The 16038-nt window shown below is 37.1% G+C and overlaps 1 long non-coding RNA gene across 3 annotated transcripts; it reads right to left on the bottom strand.

Moving 5' to 3' along the window:
* Nucleotides 1-578: 578 nt before the first annotated feature.
* LOC122055683 lies at nucleotides 579-2586 on the bottom strand. 3 transcript variants are annotated; one of them, XR_006132912.1, is made up of 5 exons: nucleotides 2262-2586; nucleotides 1967-2152; nucleotides 1865-1898; nucleotides 1431-1599; nucleotides 602-616 (listed from the first exon to the last, which is right to left on the bottom strand). It is a non-coding gene; the product is annotated as an uncharacterized LOC122055683 (long non-coding RNA). The 3 variants fall into 3 exon arrangements; XR_006132910.1 differs by lacking the exon at nucleotides 1865-1898; XR_006132913.1 differs by lacking the exons at nucleotides 1431-1599; nucleotides 1865-1898 and having other exon boundaries at nucleotides 579-616.
* Between the last annotated feature and the right edge of the window lie 13452 nt (nucleotides 2587-16038).

Genomic DNA, 16038 nt, shown 5'->3' with positions numbered 1-16038 from the left:
ACAGTTTTAAACTATCTACGATAACGGTTAAAAACCGTTGTCTTTTTTAGATAAAAAATAAAAAAAATTAATACACAATTTTCCAATATTATAAATCATTCAAAATACTAAATTTCAAAATAAAATTTAATATACAATTTTCTAACATTCAAAAATAATATCTATAACATTCTGAAGAAATTTCATAAGCAACCAACAAAATTTCATAAGCAACCAACAAAATGATAACACTATTAAAATAAAGGTAGAACAATATAACACGAGATTTTCTAATCTATTTTGACTGTTGAACTTTTGCTCCTAATCTGTTTCAAGGACCGCAGCGCTGCTACGGTGCTCTTCATGTATAAGCTCTGCATATATTTAATCTCCTCCAACTCCGGAACCCTCCCACCTGATTGTGCCGTCTTTGGCACTTCATTTTGTCCGTCGCATTCTGTTGAAATTGATAGGTTGTTGCTGGGGAAGAGGTGGTCGAGCATAGCCACACACTCCTTCACGAGTTTGTATAGGAGATCAATTGTAAAGAATGGCTGCTGCAGCACCTTTTCGATGAAGGGCTGCCTGATAAGTGCTTATGTTCTCTTGTCATACTTCTTCAGTATTTTCACTAGACCTGAATTCATCACAACAAGAATAATAAACCATGTAAATGAGTGCACAAATTTTAAAAAAAAAAAGAACCAGAAGAAAGAACAGAACAGTTAATCAATAACACTCAGATAATTGTAAACTATAATTAGGCTCTGATCATGACTATGCTAACATGAGTTTCCTTGTTAACAAATTAAGAAATAATGGTTTGGAGAAATTAACAAACAAGACATGTAATATCTAAAACAAATGGGAGAGTTTGATACCTAAATAAAATCAACCTTGTTCAGTCAATGTAAAATCAGTTAAACTGCATTGGTAGTAGGCAAATAACATAAAATTTTCTGTTGTGGAAGTTATAATGAGAGTGGATTGATTGTTTCACCAATGACAAGAGAAATATTACTGTGTGATTTGAAGAAGAAATCCAAACATCTATTCTGCTGAATGCTAATTTATCATAACCTAGCAAAACAAATTTACCAAACTACTCCAACTCCCTTCTTAATCAATCTGATCAATTAGTAAACATGATTATAGAATAAAACCCATAAATTGCCTCTGAAGCGAAAGTGCTAAGTTTATACTGGACTGAATGTAATTCATACACCATATGGATTGTTTGCAATGAAAATTACAAGCTCCAAAAAAAAAAACAAAGGTTTGGAACATAAAGGGATATCAATCCATCACAACTTAGATTGTTTGGAGGATCCACAGAAGTGTATTAAGTTACATGTTAGAATACTGAAAATAAGCTACAGTGAAATCTTTATGTGTACCATGGACTACATAAGAATAGATCAAGAAAAAGTTGAATTCTTACGGAAACCTACCCGTGTAGGTAATTACGTGATCTTCTCCTTAGCCTTTACTTTCCTTTGAACATTCTTCCTTGATAGTGATCTTCAAAATTATATTAATTGTCAAGATGCATGCTATAAAACTGTTCAAACAATCACTTAGATAAAGCACAAACAATCACTTTGTTTGTGCTTCAAGATCCTACAAAGATTGAACTGCACATGGCAAAGATGTCATCAGCCTGCAAACTTCTCGCTTAAATCAATTTCCAAACATGAAATACTAGTAGCGATATTGAACTATTTTTCTAGTTGTTAGTCTTTCTTGTAAAGGATGCAGTTTAATTTTCATTGGCAGATAACATGTTACATAAATACTTGACTAGCTGTAATATGAGTATGAAGTACTCGGGGATTATCTGTTGGAGTTATCTTTCAAATGTCGAATTAATGGAGAAGGGCCTAACCTATCATAGTTTTCAAATAAAACATCTCAATAACCTGGGAAATGATGGGATAAAATGATTATCACGACAATTTATATTAAACAAAAAAAGATTCCTACTTACATTGCAGGATAAGCCTATGAGTTTTTTGAATTAGATGATGATGCAGATTGACTGCCTTTTGTTTCCTTGACATTCTCTTTCATATCAGGACAATCTTCATTTTTTGGGTTCAAGGTACTTTAATCCATCTTCTGGACCTCCTCTTTTGTGTATATAAAAATCTGACGGACCATAGCACAAAATTCCCTGCAGAAAATTATACAACACCAGTTGTCAACAAATCCACTTTATACATAGAAAATGGAAGATATATATACATAAGAGAAGAACATTAGGAATGTAGAAGCATGCTTACTGCCAAGGGTCATCTCCAACAAGCATCATATCATCCTCATTATCAGTAAATACAATCATCCAATTTTTATTTGGAGCCATCAATTCTCCTTTGAATTCAAATAGCTGATCTAACTCCTCGATCAATTGGTCATAACCATCAAACTTTGTCAAGTCAACAGATCTTCCAAGTGCAACACCTTGCTTATGAACCTGATATCAAAATGGAAACAGAATCATCTTCTCCAATAAAAAAGAGGTACATTCTATAACATGACATTCTTGATCTACTAAGGGACTGAATGGAGATGGACACTACACATTAAGTCAAATCTGAAAATGCGATTTAAAATCATTGGATCTTGCATATACACCAAAATTCAAAAAGCAAAGGAACTAGAAAGATATTAATCAGTTAGAAGCGAAGAACTAAATGGATGTTACTGCAAAAGGGAGAAATCATTTGATTTTAATGGAAGTTATCAGTTCTAGCATAGGCAGCATAAAGACTGTTGAAGAGTCACGGAGAAGTGGAGGGGATCGTCTTCGCCGTCGGCGGAGGAGGCGTCAGGGTGCTTCTCGGTGAGGGCGCGGTGGGGGAGTTGCGGCTGGCGGTTGAGAAGGCGGCATATGTTTTTTGGCCGGATGGATCTGTAATAAACGATCACACAACCAAACTCAACATCCCAAACAATGTATACAATCAAGTCAGGAGTGAAGGAAGAACGTCCGGAGGTGAAGGTTCTTGCCAGAGAACCCCTCCGGCAAGGTGGAGTTGGTCGGATCTGTCGTCGAAGGTTGCTGCCCCCTGCCGAGTTGTTGCTGCCGCTCGCCGCTGGAATCTGAGAAGAAGAAAAGACTGGACTGTATTGGCTGGCCGGTCGGAAGCAGTGAAAGCAAAGGAGAAGTCGCCGGCCGAAGAGAAGAAAGAAGAAGGAGGCGCGATGTGGGGAGTTGTCGCCGCTGCCCTAGCTTGGCGCGAGGAAGAGAATCGCGCGAGAAGAGGGATTCCAGGGTTCTGTTCCGTGCGTGAGGAAGAAAAGGGGAGGTGGGTTTTCTTAATGGGTTCGGGTTTTGGGTTAAGGGGAGGAATCCGAATCCAATAACCTAGGATTAAAAGTGGGCTTTTGGATTTTGGATATTGGGTTGAGAAGTTGAGATTTCGGGTTAATGGGATCCGGATCCATTAAGAGGATGAAATTGGACTTTTGAAATTGGGTTTGAAGAGTGGACTTTTGGATTGGATTTGAATTGGAGCTCCACTTCTTGAATGAACCCTTGGATGCCTTAAGTTCTAGATCAACGGTCCAGATCGCTTTAAATCATGATGAAAGGCTGGATCACTTAGATCTGAATGAAGGGGCAAGATTTCACTGGATCTTGATCAACGGTCCACATTAATTTAGCTTGATCTTCCTCATTTGACCTCTAAATCAAGCCAAATTTGATCCGGTTCAACCCTAATCCATGGCTCTTTGAATTTCCTACAAAACCACATCAAAATATGCAATTAAATTCCAAAATTTATAGAAAATTTATAATTAAGTCCAAAATGAATTCCTACTCACAAAATATAATATAAACACCAAATTAAGCTTGTGAGAAGGTAAAAATACTAAGTCTAAGAGCTAAAATAACTAATAAAAATGCTCATTATCAGTGACCTAGCCTCACGCGAACAAAAAAACTCTTTGTTCGTGAGTTTTTTTTCGTGAAGTTAAAAAAAGCTATTATTTTTTTGGGATTCAACAACATTCAATAGACAATAGTTTAATAAAACTGTTGTATATTATCATGTAAGCAACGCTAAAAGACAACAGTTTTTTAAAACCGTTGTCTTTGATATATAATAGACAACAATTTTTTAAAAACCGGTGTCATTTAAAAAAAATTATGGTGAACAACAACGATTTTCAATAAAATCATTGTTAAATGGCAAAAAGACAACAGTTTCTCGAAAAACTGTTGTCTATTAGGTGTGGTTAAATCTAAAATTTCTTGTAGTGTGCATATGGGAGAAACCACCACCGCCTAGACAAAGCCTTTTAAGGAAAGCTAATATTTAATTTCCTTAAATAACTCTAGGTTAACCAAAAAGAACAATCGAATCACAAATTTGAAAAAGAAGAAAACACAAACTCGAAAAACTAATTCGAAAAACAAGATCTAATGCCTCTTGTGTTTGGAATTCTTACAAAAAGAAATAACTAGCATGATGCGGAAAACAATTGCTAATTATACCTTCTCTTTGTAAACTAATGACCTCGAGATCTTCTGCCATATTCCTCTCCTCGCCTTGGACGTCGTGTGGGCGACGATCCTCCAAGATGAACACCACCCAAAAGCTTTCTTCCTCTTCCTCTAAAATCCGGCCACCACCACCACCAAGGAGAAGAGAGCAAAGGGAAAGGGAGAAGAGAGAGGGTCGACCACACCAAGAGAGACTCCTCCAAGAGAATAAGAATTGTATCTCATGAAGCCTCCTCACCCCTTCTTTTATAGTACTTGCCTAAGGCAAATAAGGGAAGAATTTTTACAAAAATTAAAATCTTCCTCTAATTTTTTCTTTTCCCTTTTTATTTTCCTTTTCTTTCCTATTGATTGAATCAATCACCAAATCAATTAGATGATGATTTTTTTTTATAATTTGTCCGGCCCCTTGCTTGGGCTCCAAGCAAGGTGGCCGGCCACCACATCAAGGATAAGGAAATATATTTTTTTTAAAAAAAATTACAAGAAGAAATCCTCTTATAAAATTTACAAGCTCTCTTTCCTAAAGTAGGAGTTAAAAAAGGAAAGTTCTAAAAATTAAAACCATGTTTTAAAATTTAAAACTTCTCTTATAAAATTTCCTTTTTTAACATGGTGATAGAAAATTTAAATTTTAAAACTTATCTTCCTTTTTTTTCTTAAACCATGAGGATGGTTAAAAAAGGAAAGTTTTTAAAATCTTTTAAACTTTCTTTTAAAACATGTGGCCTAATTCAAATAAGGAAAGTTTTTGAAATTAAAATCTCTCTTTTAAAACTTATAGTTTTCTATAAAGAGAAGATTTTAAAAATTTAAAGCACCCCTCCTTATTTGAATTATTGTGGTCGGCCCCTACATGCTTGGTCACCAAGCAAAGGGCCAGCCCCTACATAAGAGGATGTGGCCGGCCCTTGCTTGGTTACCAAGCATTGGACCGGCCTCCTTCTTGGACACCAAGATGGGCTTATATTTGGATGGACTTGAGGCTATAATGAGGCTACGACAGGGACCTAGAGGAGAAATTGGTTTTAGCCTTCCGATGAGCTTGAGTATCCCGTGTTCGCCCCGAACACACAACTCAAGTTCATCGATAATAACTCATTTCACTAGAAAGTTATTATCGCACTACCACACCAATCCCAAATTACATTATGGGCTCCTTCTTATCATGAGTGTGTTAGTCTCCCTGTGTTTAAGATAACGAATGTCCACTAATTAAGTAAGTTACTGACAACTCACTTAATTAATATCTAGCTCCAAGAGTAGTACCACTCAACTTCATTGTCATGTCGGACTAAGTCCACCTGCAGGGTTTAACATGGTAATCCTTATGAGCTCCTCATTATCATTGTCATGTAGAAAAGAATTCTTCTAATGTAATTTTTTCTAAGTCTTTTGAAATATAAAAGGCATCTACTAGTGACGCTCATTTTGAATTTCTAGGAAAGGAGTTTAGTGCATACTTTAGCGAATGTCGGTTACTTTCCGTCTCTCCGAGATTTGAAAGTCCGGTGATGATTTCCTTTATCCTTGAGTGTAGATGCGCAACTATCTCGTCTTCCCCAAGTCGCAGGCTGGTGAGCTGGCTGCGGAATAAATCTCGTTTTGCGAGCTTTGCTTTGGACGTTCCTTCGTGTAATTCAAGGAACTTCTCCCAAAGTTTCGTCGCGGAGTCGTAGTTGCCGATCCGGTTGACTTCTTGTGGCAGAAGAACGGTTAGTAGATGGTACTCAGCTTTGTCGTTTGCCACATAGTCGACCTACTCCTTTTTCATCCAGTGGTATTTCTCCTTACCTTCCGATGCTGTAAAACTGAATTCCATAATTAACATTAAATCAAAATCAGTTTTAAAGAATACCTGCATTCGCTTTTTCCAGCTGGCGAATTCCCCTTTGAATTTCGGCGGGTAGATGCTTGGTCCGACCATTATATCGTTGCTTCGTTCGGCTATTAATCCTCCTGAAGCACCTTTGCTCTGATACCACTTGTTGGATCGCGGCGACCGGCTAGAAGGGGGGTTGAATAGCCTGTAAACAAAAAAGAAAAACCTTTCTTGAACTTTCTTAAACTAACACTTGCATAAATTAATAAAGCAATAAATTAACACTGAAAATACGAGGCACACGGAGATTTACTTAGTTACAACCGGGGAGGTTGTTAATCCAAGGAAGATGTCACACTAAAATGTCTTCTTCAGGCGGAGAAGCCTCTTACAGCGATGAGCGCGCAAAAAGAAAAAAGCTAAACTCTAAAAGAAGCATACAAGTGTTGGAATTACAATTTCTGAGTTGATTGAAAGCTTCTGGACCAAGGCTTTATTTATAACCTTGGTCGGGGTGCCCCGAAGGGGTTCCGGGCGCCCTGCAGGGGGATAAAACTTTATCCCCCAACGTTCAGATCACGATTGACTTGATTTGGTCAAAAAGTCAACTCCAAGCGCCCGGAAGGGTTCCGGGTACCCCAGCTGAGAATGTCAACCCCGTTGACTTTTTCAGCCCGGGTCTTTTGCTCCAGCTCCGTTCGCCTTAATCCGAGTCTTTCGCTCGCTTAGGTGATCTCTGCCATCCGGAATAGGGCTCACCCGAACCCAACTTCCGGTCTTCTCGAGCAGGCTTCCGCTCCGACTTCTTGTCCCTCGGAATCACCGCGTGCTTCCTTCTCGTCCGCCATCATACTCATCCGCAGTCTTCGTCCCTCGGTCGCACCCCATGCCGACCTTCTTGCTAGCTGCATCTCTTGCTCTTCGAGTAGTCTTCCGCTCCGGGTTCTCATCCCTCAGAACCATCGCACGCTTCCTTCTCGTCCGTCGGTGTACTCTTCCGTAGCGCCTCGTCCCTCGGACGTACCGCGTGCCATCCTTCTCGCTAGCTGTGTCTTCCGCTCGACTACCTGTGCTCCTATGCTCCTACACACTTAGACACAAGGTTACAAACACATAGAACCTAACTTAACTTGTTGATCACACCAAAACAACTTTGAGGTTCCAACAATCTCCCCCTTTTTGATGTGAGCAACCTAAGTTAAGCTAGGGTAACAATAGACATGAAAATAAACTAATTAAATTTGTAATTAAGTGTAAAAAGATAGAAAAATTAGTCTACCTCCCCCTAGACTTATAATTTCCTTCTCCCCCTTTGATCACATAAAAAATGGGGTTCCGAGAAAAATCTAAGGGTTAAAAAAAAATTTCTAACTTTCTTAAAAAAATTCTAAGTTGAATAAATTCTAAGTTAGAGAATTTGCAATAATTTTCAGAAAAAAAGTGTTCTAAGTTAAACAATTTCTAAGTAAAGCTTTCTAGGTTAGAAAATTTTCTAAGGAAAGTATATAAAAAATTTCTACGTAATGCTTTAAGTAATTGAATTTTAAAAAATTCTGACTTAAGAAATTTTGCAAAAATTTTGAAAAGTTTTCTAAGTAAAGATTTTAAGCATAAATTTCAGAAAAACTTTTAACTTATATTAAAAAGTTTTACAAAAAAAAATCCAAAGAAATTTTTAAAAAAATGTTAAAAAGAACTTTTTAAAGTATTATTAAATTTTAATCTTAATTTTTTATCAGAAAGTTAATTAAACATTTTATTTCAATATTTTGGCTTCCAGGTCATGACGAGGCTCTAGGCCTTCTTGATTATTGGAGGAACAACCACTTTCTTAGACAACGTCTCATAGAGAAATTTTAATGTCTAAGTTTCTCGCTGAAAGCTCTAAATCTGATTAAAAATTTAAGTTAAACAAGACTTTGGAACCCAATATAGGTTCCAACCTATTGATTTGACTAGAAATTTCTTAGGGACATTTTTCTTTGAAATATTTCTAATCTGTCCCTTATGATATTGAAAATACCAATTTAAATTATTGTATTTTTTAAAATATATTTTATTTGAATATGCATGATTTTTTAGACTATCTATTTGCATTTTCAAATTATTATTTTCTGATTTTAATTTTTAATTTTCTAATTTTGATTTGTCTAAATCTTCTAGAGGGCAAGATTTAGCTAGTATTATTTTTAAAATTTTATTTTCTTTTTCTAATTTGCAGCAATCTTTTGTTAATAATTTAATGAATTTAAAGAGTTTATCGGGAGGAAGAGATCGTATCTGACTTACCTTGTCGATCTCGTTGTCCGTGTCTCCTCCTGAACTGCTGCTATCTTCCGACGTGGCTCCCCCTTCATCGATGATCTCGATGCTCATTTTGGAAGAGCTTGACTTGCAGTCGTTGTCTTGATGACTTGCCATTAGTGCAAGTCCGGAGAAAGCTTTGACTTCCGATTCAGACGACGTATCGTCCCATGTCGCTTTTAATGCTTTGCATTTTTGAACAGGCTTCTTACCTTTATCTTTGTCCTTGTTCTTTAGCTTGGAGCAGTTGTCCTTGATGTGCCCTTTTTCGTCGCAGTGGTAGCAGCGGATGATCCTTTCCTTTATATTCTGCGAATGATTAGTAGTTCTAGACTTACATAATTTCTTGAATCGTCTTACCATCATTACCATTTCCTCGTCGTCAAGAGAAGACTCCGACTGAAGTTCGTCTCTTGATGCTTTGAAGGCGATGTTATTCTTGGGCTCCTTCATACCTGCACATCTTGATTCGTGCACTTTAAATGTAGAAAAGAATTCTTCTAATGTAATTTTTTTCTAAGTCTTTTGAAATATAAAAGACATCTACTAGTGACGCCCACTTTGAATTTCTAGGAAAGGAGTTTAGTGTGTAACTTAGCGAATGTCGGATACTTACCGTCTCTCCGAGATTCGAATGTTCGGTGATGATTTCCTTTATCCTTGAGTGTAGATGCACAACTGTCTCGTCTTCCCCAAGTCACAGGCTGGTGAGCTGGTTGCGGAGTAAATCCCGTTTTGTGAGCTTTGCTTCGGACGTTCCTTCGTGTAATTCAAGGAACTTCTCCCAAAGTTCCGTCGCGGAGTCGTAGTTGCCGATCCGGTTGACTTCTTGTGGTAGAAGAACAGTTAGTAGATGGTACTCAGCTTTGCCGTTTGCCACATAGTCAGCCTGCTCCTTTTTCATCCAGTGGTATTTCTCCTTACCTTCCGGTGCTGTAAAACAGAATTCCATAAATAACATTAAATAAAATTTAGTTTTAAAGAATACCTGTATTCGCTTTTTCCAGCTAGCGAATTCCCCTTTGAACTTCGGCGGGTAGATGCTTGGTTCGGCCATTATATCGTTGTTTTGTTCGGCGGTTAGTTCTCCTGTAGCACCTTTGTTCTGATACCACTTGTTGGATCGCGGCGACCGGCTAGAAGCGGAGTTGAATAGCCTGTAAACAAAAAAGAAAAACCTTTCTCGAACTTTCTTAAACTAACACTTGCAGAAATTAAGAAAGCAATAAATTAACACTGAAAAGACGAGGCACACAGAGATTTACTTAGTTACAACCGGAGAAGTTGTTAATCCAAGAAAGATGTCACAGTAAAATGTCTCCTTCAGGCGGAGAAGCCTCTTACAACGATGAGCGTGCAAAAAGAAAGAAGCTAAATTCTAAAAGAAGCACACAAGTATTGGAATTACAATTTCTGAGTTGATTGAAAGCTTCTGGACCAAAACTTTATTTATAGCCTTGGTCGATGCGCTCCGAAGGGGTTCCGGGCATCATAGGGGGGATAAAACTTTATCCCCGAACGTTCAGATCGCGATTGACGTGATCTGGTCAAAAAGTCAACTACGGGTGCCCGGAACGGTTCCGGGAGCCCCGATCAGTTCCGGGCGGCTCGGACTGTTCCGGCGCCCCGGCTGGGAAAGTCAACCTTGTTGACTTTTTGCAGTCCAGGTCTTCTGCTCTGGCTCCGTTCGCCTCTGTCCGAGTATTCCGCTCACTTGGGTGATCTCTACCATCTGGAATAGGGCTCACCTGAACCCAACTTCTGGTCTTCTCGAGCAGGCTTCCGCTCAGGCTTCTCGTCCCTCGGAATTGCTGCGTGCTTCATTTTCGTCCTCCAGCATACTCATCCGCAGTCTTCGTCCCTCAGTCGCACCCCTGCCGACCTTCTCGCTAGCTGTGTCTCTTACTCCTCGAGCAGTCTTCCACTCCGGCTTCTCGTCCCTCGGAACCACCGCACGCTTCCTTCTCGTCCACCGGTGTACTCTTCCGCAGCGCCTCATCCCTCGGATGCACTGCGTGTCATCCTTTTCGCTAGCTGCGTCTTCCGCTCGATTATCTGTGCTCCTAAGCTCCTGCACACTTAGAGACAAGGTTAAAAACATACAGGACCTAACTTAACTTGTTGATCACACCAAAACAACCTTGAGGTTCTAACATTTTTTACTAAGTGTTTTCACAGTGGAGATTTTTTTGTTAACACTTGCCTCCAATGTTGTTTCTCTTTGTTGATTTGAAGTTGCATATTGTCACTATAAAAAAAAATCGCTTCTATATAAAGATAGAAATTTCGGTCGCTATATGTCCATAGCTTCGGCATAACGATGGAATAATGGTCGTTGTAAGTAGCAACAGAAGTGTAAAATCCGTAGTTAATATAGTGAAGGAAACTTCATTTCCATCGTTAATACTAATGATGAAACATATAGTTCCATTGTTAACTAGTGACGAAATCATTATTTTTTGTCATTATATTAACTACGAAGTTTACAACGAAAGAACTATTCTATCATTGTTCACTGATGAAAAACATGATTCCGTTGTTGATTATCAAAATTAATTAATGTGCGAAATCACTGATTTTATGATGAAATAGTGATTCTATGGCTAGTTATCGACAAAATGTTATTTTTCCGTTGGTAGTTATTGTGTAGTAGCTATTACAATGGTGTAGTAGTTGCTACAACAGTACAGTAGCTGCTACAATAATAGCTGCTACAATGGTGCAATAGCTACGACAATAGTACAGTAGCTACTACAGTAACAACTACTATGTTGCAACATTTATTGTGTAACAACTGCTACTGTAGCAGCTACTATGTTATAGTAGTTATTGTCTAGTAGCTGCTACAATGTGTAGCAGTTATTGTGCAATAGCTGCTACAACGTGTAGCAGATACTACAATGTGTAACAGCTACTATGTTGTAGCAGTTATTATATAATAGTTACTACAATATATAGCAGTTATTGTGTAGCAGCTGCTATACATTGTAGCAGCCACACCACCTTTAAAAATTAACACAAGAGTGATGGTTGCATGCAATTATAGGAGAGAGAAGCGAGAATTTTATTTCAATTTAAGAAAAAGATAGAAAATTATTTATTTAATTTAAGAGGAAAGAGAGAATAATTGTTCCATGTAGATGAGAGAGAGTGCGAGATTAAAAAAATTAAATTTTGATAGTGTTAGATCACCCACGTCGGATTTCGCTCATGGTCGCGCGCAGCAAGCATCACTTAGCATATCAAATATATATATATTTATTTATTTGATATGCTAAGCGACGCTCGTTGCGCGGCCATGAGTAGATTTGATATACTAAGCAACACTTTATGGCCAAGACTGACATCACAGCCGATTTGAGGCCATGGCCGGCCTGAGGCCATGGCCGGCCTGAGGCTACCGCCGGCCAAGGCCTCACGACCAAGGCAGATATAATCGACTAAGCTCGTAGTTGGCCAAGTTCTCAGACGCGAGCTCACGGTCAACCAAGTTCTCGGTCATGAGCTCACGGTTGTGAGCTTAGGGCCAAGTTCGCAGTAGCGAGCTCACGACCGGCCTAACTCACGGCCGCAAACTCACTGGCGACCAAGCTCGCGACCGTGAGTTCATGGCCAGCCAAGCTCGCCATCATTAGAGTTAAAAACGAGAGGAGAGGGAAGGGAGTAGATCATATTGAGATCAAGGAGAGGGCGTCGAAGATGCCGGAGATTATAGGGGATGTCAAAAATTGGAGAGGGCATAGTCGCCAGAGATTTCGCTAGAGAGATCGAGAACACGAAAAGAGTTTACGAGATCGAGGTCTAGCCCTAATTTTGATCCTAATATTAGTGATAGAAAATGTTTTCCGTTGTTATTTTAGAGACAAAATTTAAATTTTGTCTCTAATATAGAGATATAAATAAATGCTCATCTATAATATTTAAATATCATAATGATAATTAACAACGGAATATAAAATTTGTCGCTATTTAGTTTTGTTTCTATTTAGAAATGGAACTTTAAGTTCTATCTCTGATGAACATTAGAAATGAAATATTAATTCTGTCTCTAATTTCATCATTAATGATGGTTTTTGTTGGTTAAAGTAATGTCATTCTTTATTTGCAAAATAAATCCATATTTAAATAAATTCTAGGAAATTTTAAATTAATCTAATGTTGTTAGCAAATTCAAGCGCCATTAATCATAAACACACCGGTACCAAAGCCCACCGCCGGAAATCGGAGGCATCGTGACAATCTTCAAAAGAAAATAAAAGAAAAAGCAAAAAAAAAAAAAAAGTATTGCAAGGACAATTGTTTTTCGAGTTCGAAAGACTCCCTGCTAAACCATCAAATCTAAGTACAAAGGGTGCAGTGTGCGCTTTGCTTTTTGTTTTTGTAGTTATTTATTCATCTCGGAATCTAGCCTGAAGCCTAGTGATGATGACACTGATTTACGAAAACATTGCATGTGTTCAAACCTAAGCAACAGTCAACAAAGTTGTTACGGTAATTTATCAAAAGGTATTGTTAGATTTTTAAATTTATCAAAGAAATATACTAATTTAACATTTATTAAATGACGTATTTTTTACAATGATCTTTCTATTATATGCTCTTGACAAATTTAATAAATTTTTTTTTTATCATTTCTCTCTCTTCTCTTTCCTACTATGCATGCAACATATCTTTTCTTTCCTTCTTCTTTTTTATCTTCTCTTTGTTTTTTTTTTTTTTTTTTTTTTCAATTTTTCCTCAAATATGTTATAAGAGATCAAACCCACGTTGGACCTTATATCTCTCCATATCAGGCCCAATGTGAGCCTGATGTGGAGAGATATCAGGCTTAACAATAGGGGAAAAAAACAAAAAAGAAAAAAAAGAGAGATTTAGATTTTTCAACACCTTTGATCCACTATTAGAAATACCGAAAATAACAATAGAGAGTATATTTAGACTCCTTGCTATTTTCGAAATCTACAGGATCTGAAATGATTGCAATCTGAGGTCTCTAAGTCGATCAGTAGATTTTGACCTAAACTCATTGATGGACCTAGAGAGCTCCGATTGCAACCATTTCAGTTCCCGTGGATTTCCAAAATTGCAAGGAGTCTAAATATCCTCTCCATTATTATTTTTGGCAATCCTAATGGTGGACCAAAAGTTTTGAAAACCCTAAATCTGTCGTTCTTTTTTTTCCTTTTTTTGTTATTTAGCCTGATATTAAGAGATATTAGACTCACGTTGGGCCTGATATCTCTTCATATCAGGCACAATGTGGGCATGATATCTCCTCATATCAGACCTAATAAAAAAAAGAAAATAAATAAATAAATAAATAAATAAAGAGAGATTTAGGTTTTTCAAAACCTCTGGTTCACCACTAGGAATGCCGAAAATAATAATGAAGAGTATATTTGGACTCCTTGCAATTTTAGAAATCCACAGGAATTGAAATGAGTGCAATCGGGGCTCTTTAGGTCCATCAGTGGGTTTCGGTCAAAACCCACTAATGGACCTAGAGAGCTCCGATTGCACTCATTTCAGTTCCTGTGAATTTCTAAAATTGTAAAGAGTCCAAATATGCTCTCCATTATTATTTTCGGCATTCCTAGTGGTGGACCAGAAGTTTTGAAAAACCTAAAACGTATGGGGAATGTTTTGTTGATTATTTCTTATTATATTTTGACATCTTTTAGAAGTTAAAATAAATAATAGATAGCATATTTTAACTCCTTACAACATTAGAATTCCATTGAAACTGAAATGAGTGTAATCGAATCTCTCTAGGTCCATCAGTGGGTTTTGACCGAAACTCACTGATGGACCTAGAGAACTCCGATTGCACCCATTTCAGTTCCTGTGGATTTCTAAAATTGCAAGGAGTCCACATATGCTTTTCATTATTATTTTCGGCATTCCTAGTGGTGGACCAGAGGTTTTGAAAAACCTAAATCTCAAATTTTTTTTCATTTTTTTTGTTATTAGACTTGATATCTCCCATATCAGGTCCACGTTGGGCCTGATATGGGAGGATATCAGGCCTAATAACAAAAAAAAAAGAAAAAAAAAAAGAAAGAAAGAAAGAGAGATTTAGACCTAGAGAGCTTCGATTGCACCCATTTCAGTTTCTGTGGATTTCTAATTTTACAAGGAGTTCAAATATGCTCTCCATTGTTATTTTTTGCATTCCTAGTGGTGGACCAGAGGTTTTGAAAAACATAAAATGTATAGGGATTGTTTTGCTGATTCTTTCTTATTATATTTTAACATCTTTTAGAAGTTGAAATAAATAATAGATACCATATTTTAACTCATTGTAATATTAGAAATCCACAGAAACTGAAATGGGTGCAATCGGAGCTCTCTAAGTCCATCAGTGGGTTTTGATCGAAATCCACTGATGGACCTAGAGAGCTCCGATTGCACCCATTTCAGTTCCTGTAGATTTCTAAAATTACAAGGAGTCCAAATATGCTCTTCATTATTATTTTCGGCATTTCTAGTGGTGAACCAGAGGTTTTAAAAAACCTAAATCTCTCTTTATTTATTTATTTATTTATTTTTTGTTATTAATCCTGATATCTCCCATATCAGGCACACATTGGGCCTGATATGGGAGATATCAGGCCAAATAATAAAAAAAAAGGAAAAAAAAAAGAACGACAGATTTATGTTAGTCAAAACCTCTGGTTCACCATTAGGAATGTCAAAAATAATAATGGAGAGCATATTTAGACTTCTTGTAATTTTAAAAATTCATAAGAACTGAAATCGGTGCAATCGGAGCTCTCTAGGTCTATATGTGAGTTTCGGTCAAAACTCACTGATCGATTTAGAAACCTCAAATTGTAATCATTTCAGATCCTGTAGATTTCTAAAATTGTAAGGAGTCTAAATATGCTCTCCATTATTATTTTCGGTATTTCTAGTTGTGGACTAGAGGTGTTGAAAAATCTAAATCTCTCTTTTTTTTCTTTTTTATTTTTTTCCCTGTTGTTAGGCCTGATATCTCTCCATATCAGGCCCAATGTGGGCCTGATATGAAGAGATATCAAGTCCAACGTGGGTTGATCTCTTATAACATGTTTGAGAAAAGAATTGAAAAAAAAAAAAGAAAAACAAAGAGAAGAAAAAAAAAAGGAAAGAGAAAATACTAGGAAAGAGAATGTAGGGAAATGACAAAGAAAAAAAAAAAGAAAATCAATTAAATTTGTCCAGAGGGTAGAATAAGAAGACATTATAAAAAGATATGTCATTTGATAAATACTTTATAAATACTAAAGTAATATATATTTTTTTTTTTTGATAAATTTAAAAATTTAAGTATGCCTTTTCATAAATTGTCGAAGTTGTTACATTCGGTATTTCACTGACGGCGCAATGCAGATTTTTCAACATCAAAATTACACAGTAGATTCCCGTTGTACCTAGGGGTGAG

Source organism: Zingiber officinale, chromosome 1B (assembly GCF_018446385.1).
Source record: "Zingiber officinale cultivar Zhangliang chromosome 1B, Zo_v1.1, whole genome shotgun sequence".
In the NCBI taxonomy this organism is placed as follows: domain Eukaryota; kingdom Viridiplantae; phylum Streptophyta; class Magnoliopsida; order Zingiberales; family Zingiberaceae; genus Zingiber; species Zingiber officinale.
Note: the sequence above shows the minus strand (reverse complement) of the source record. Positions and strands in the feature narration are given on the sequence as shown.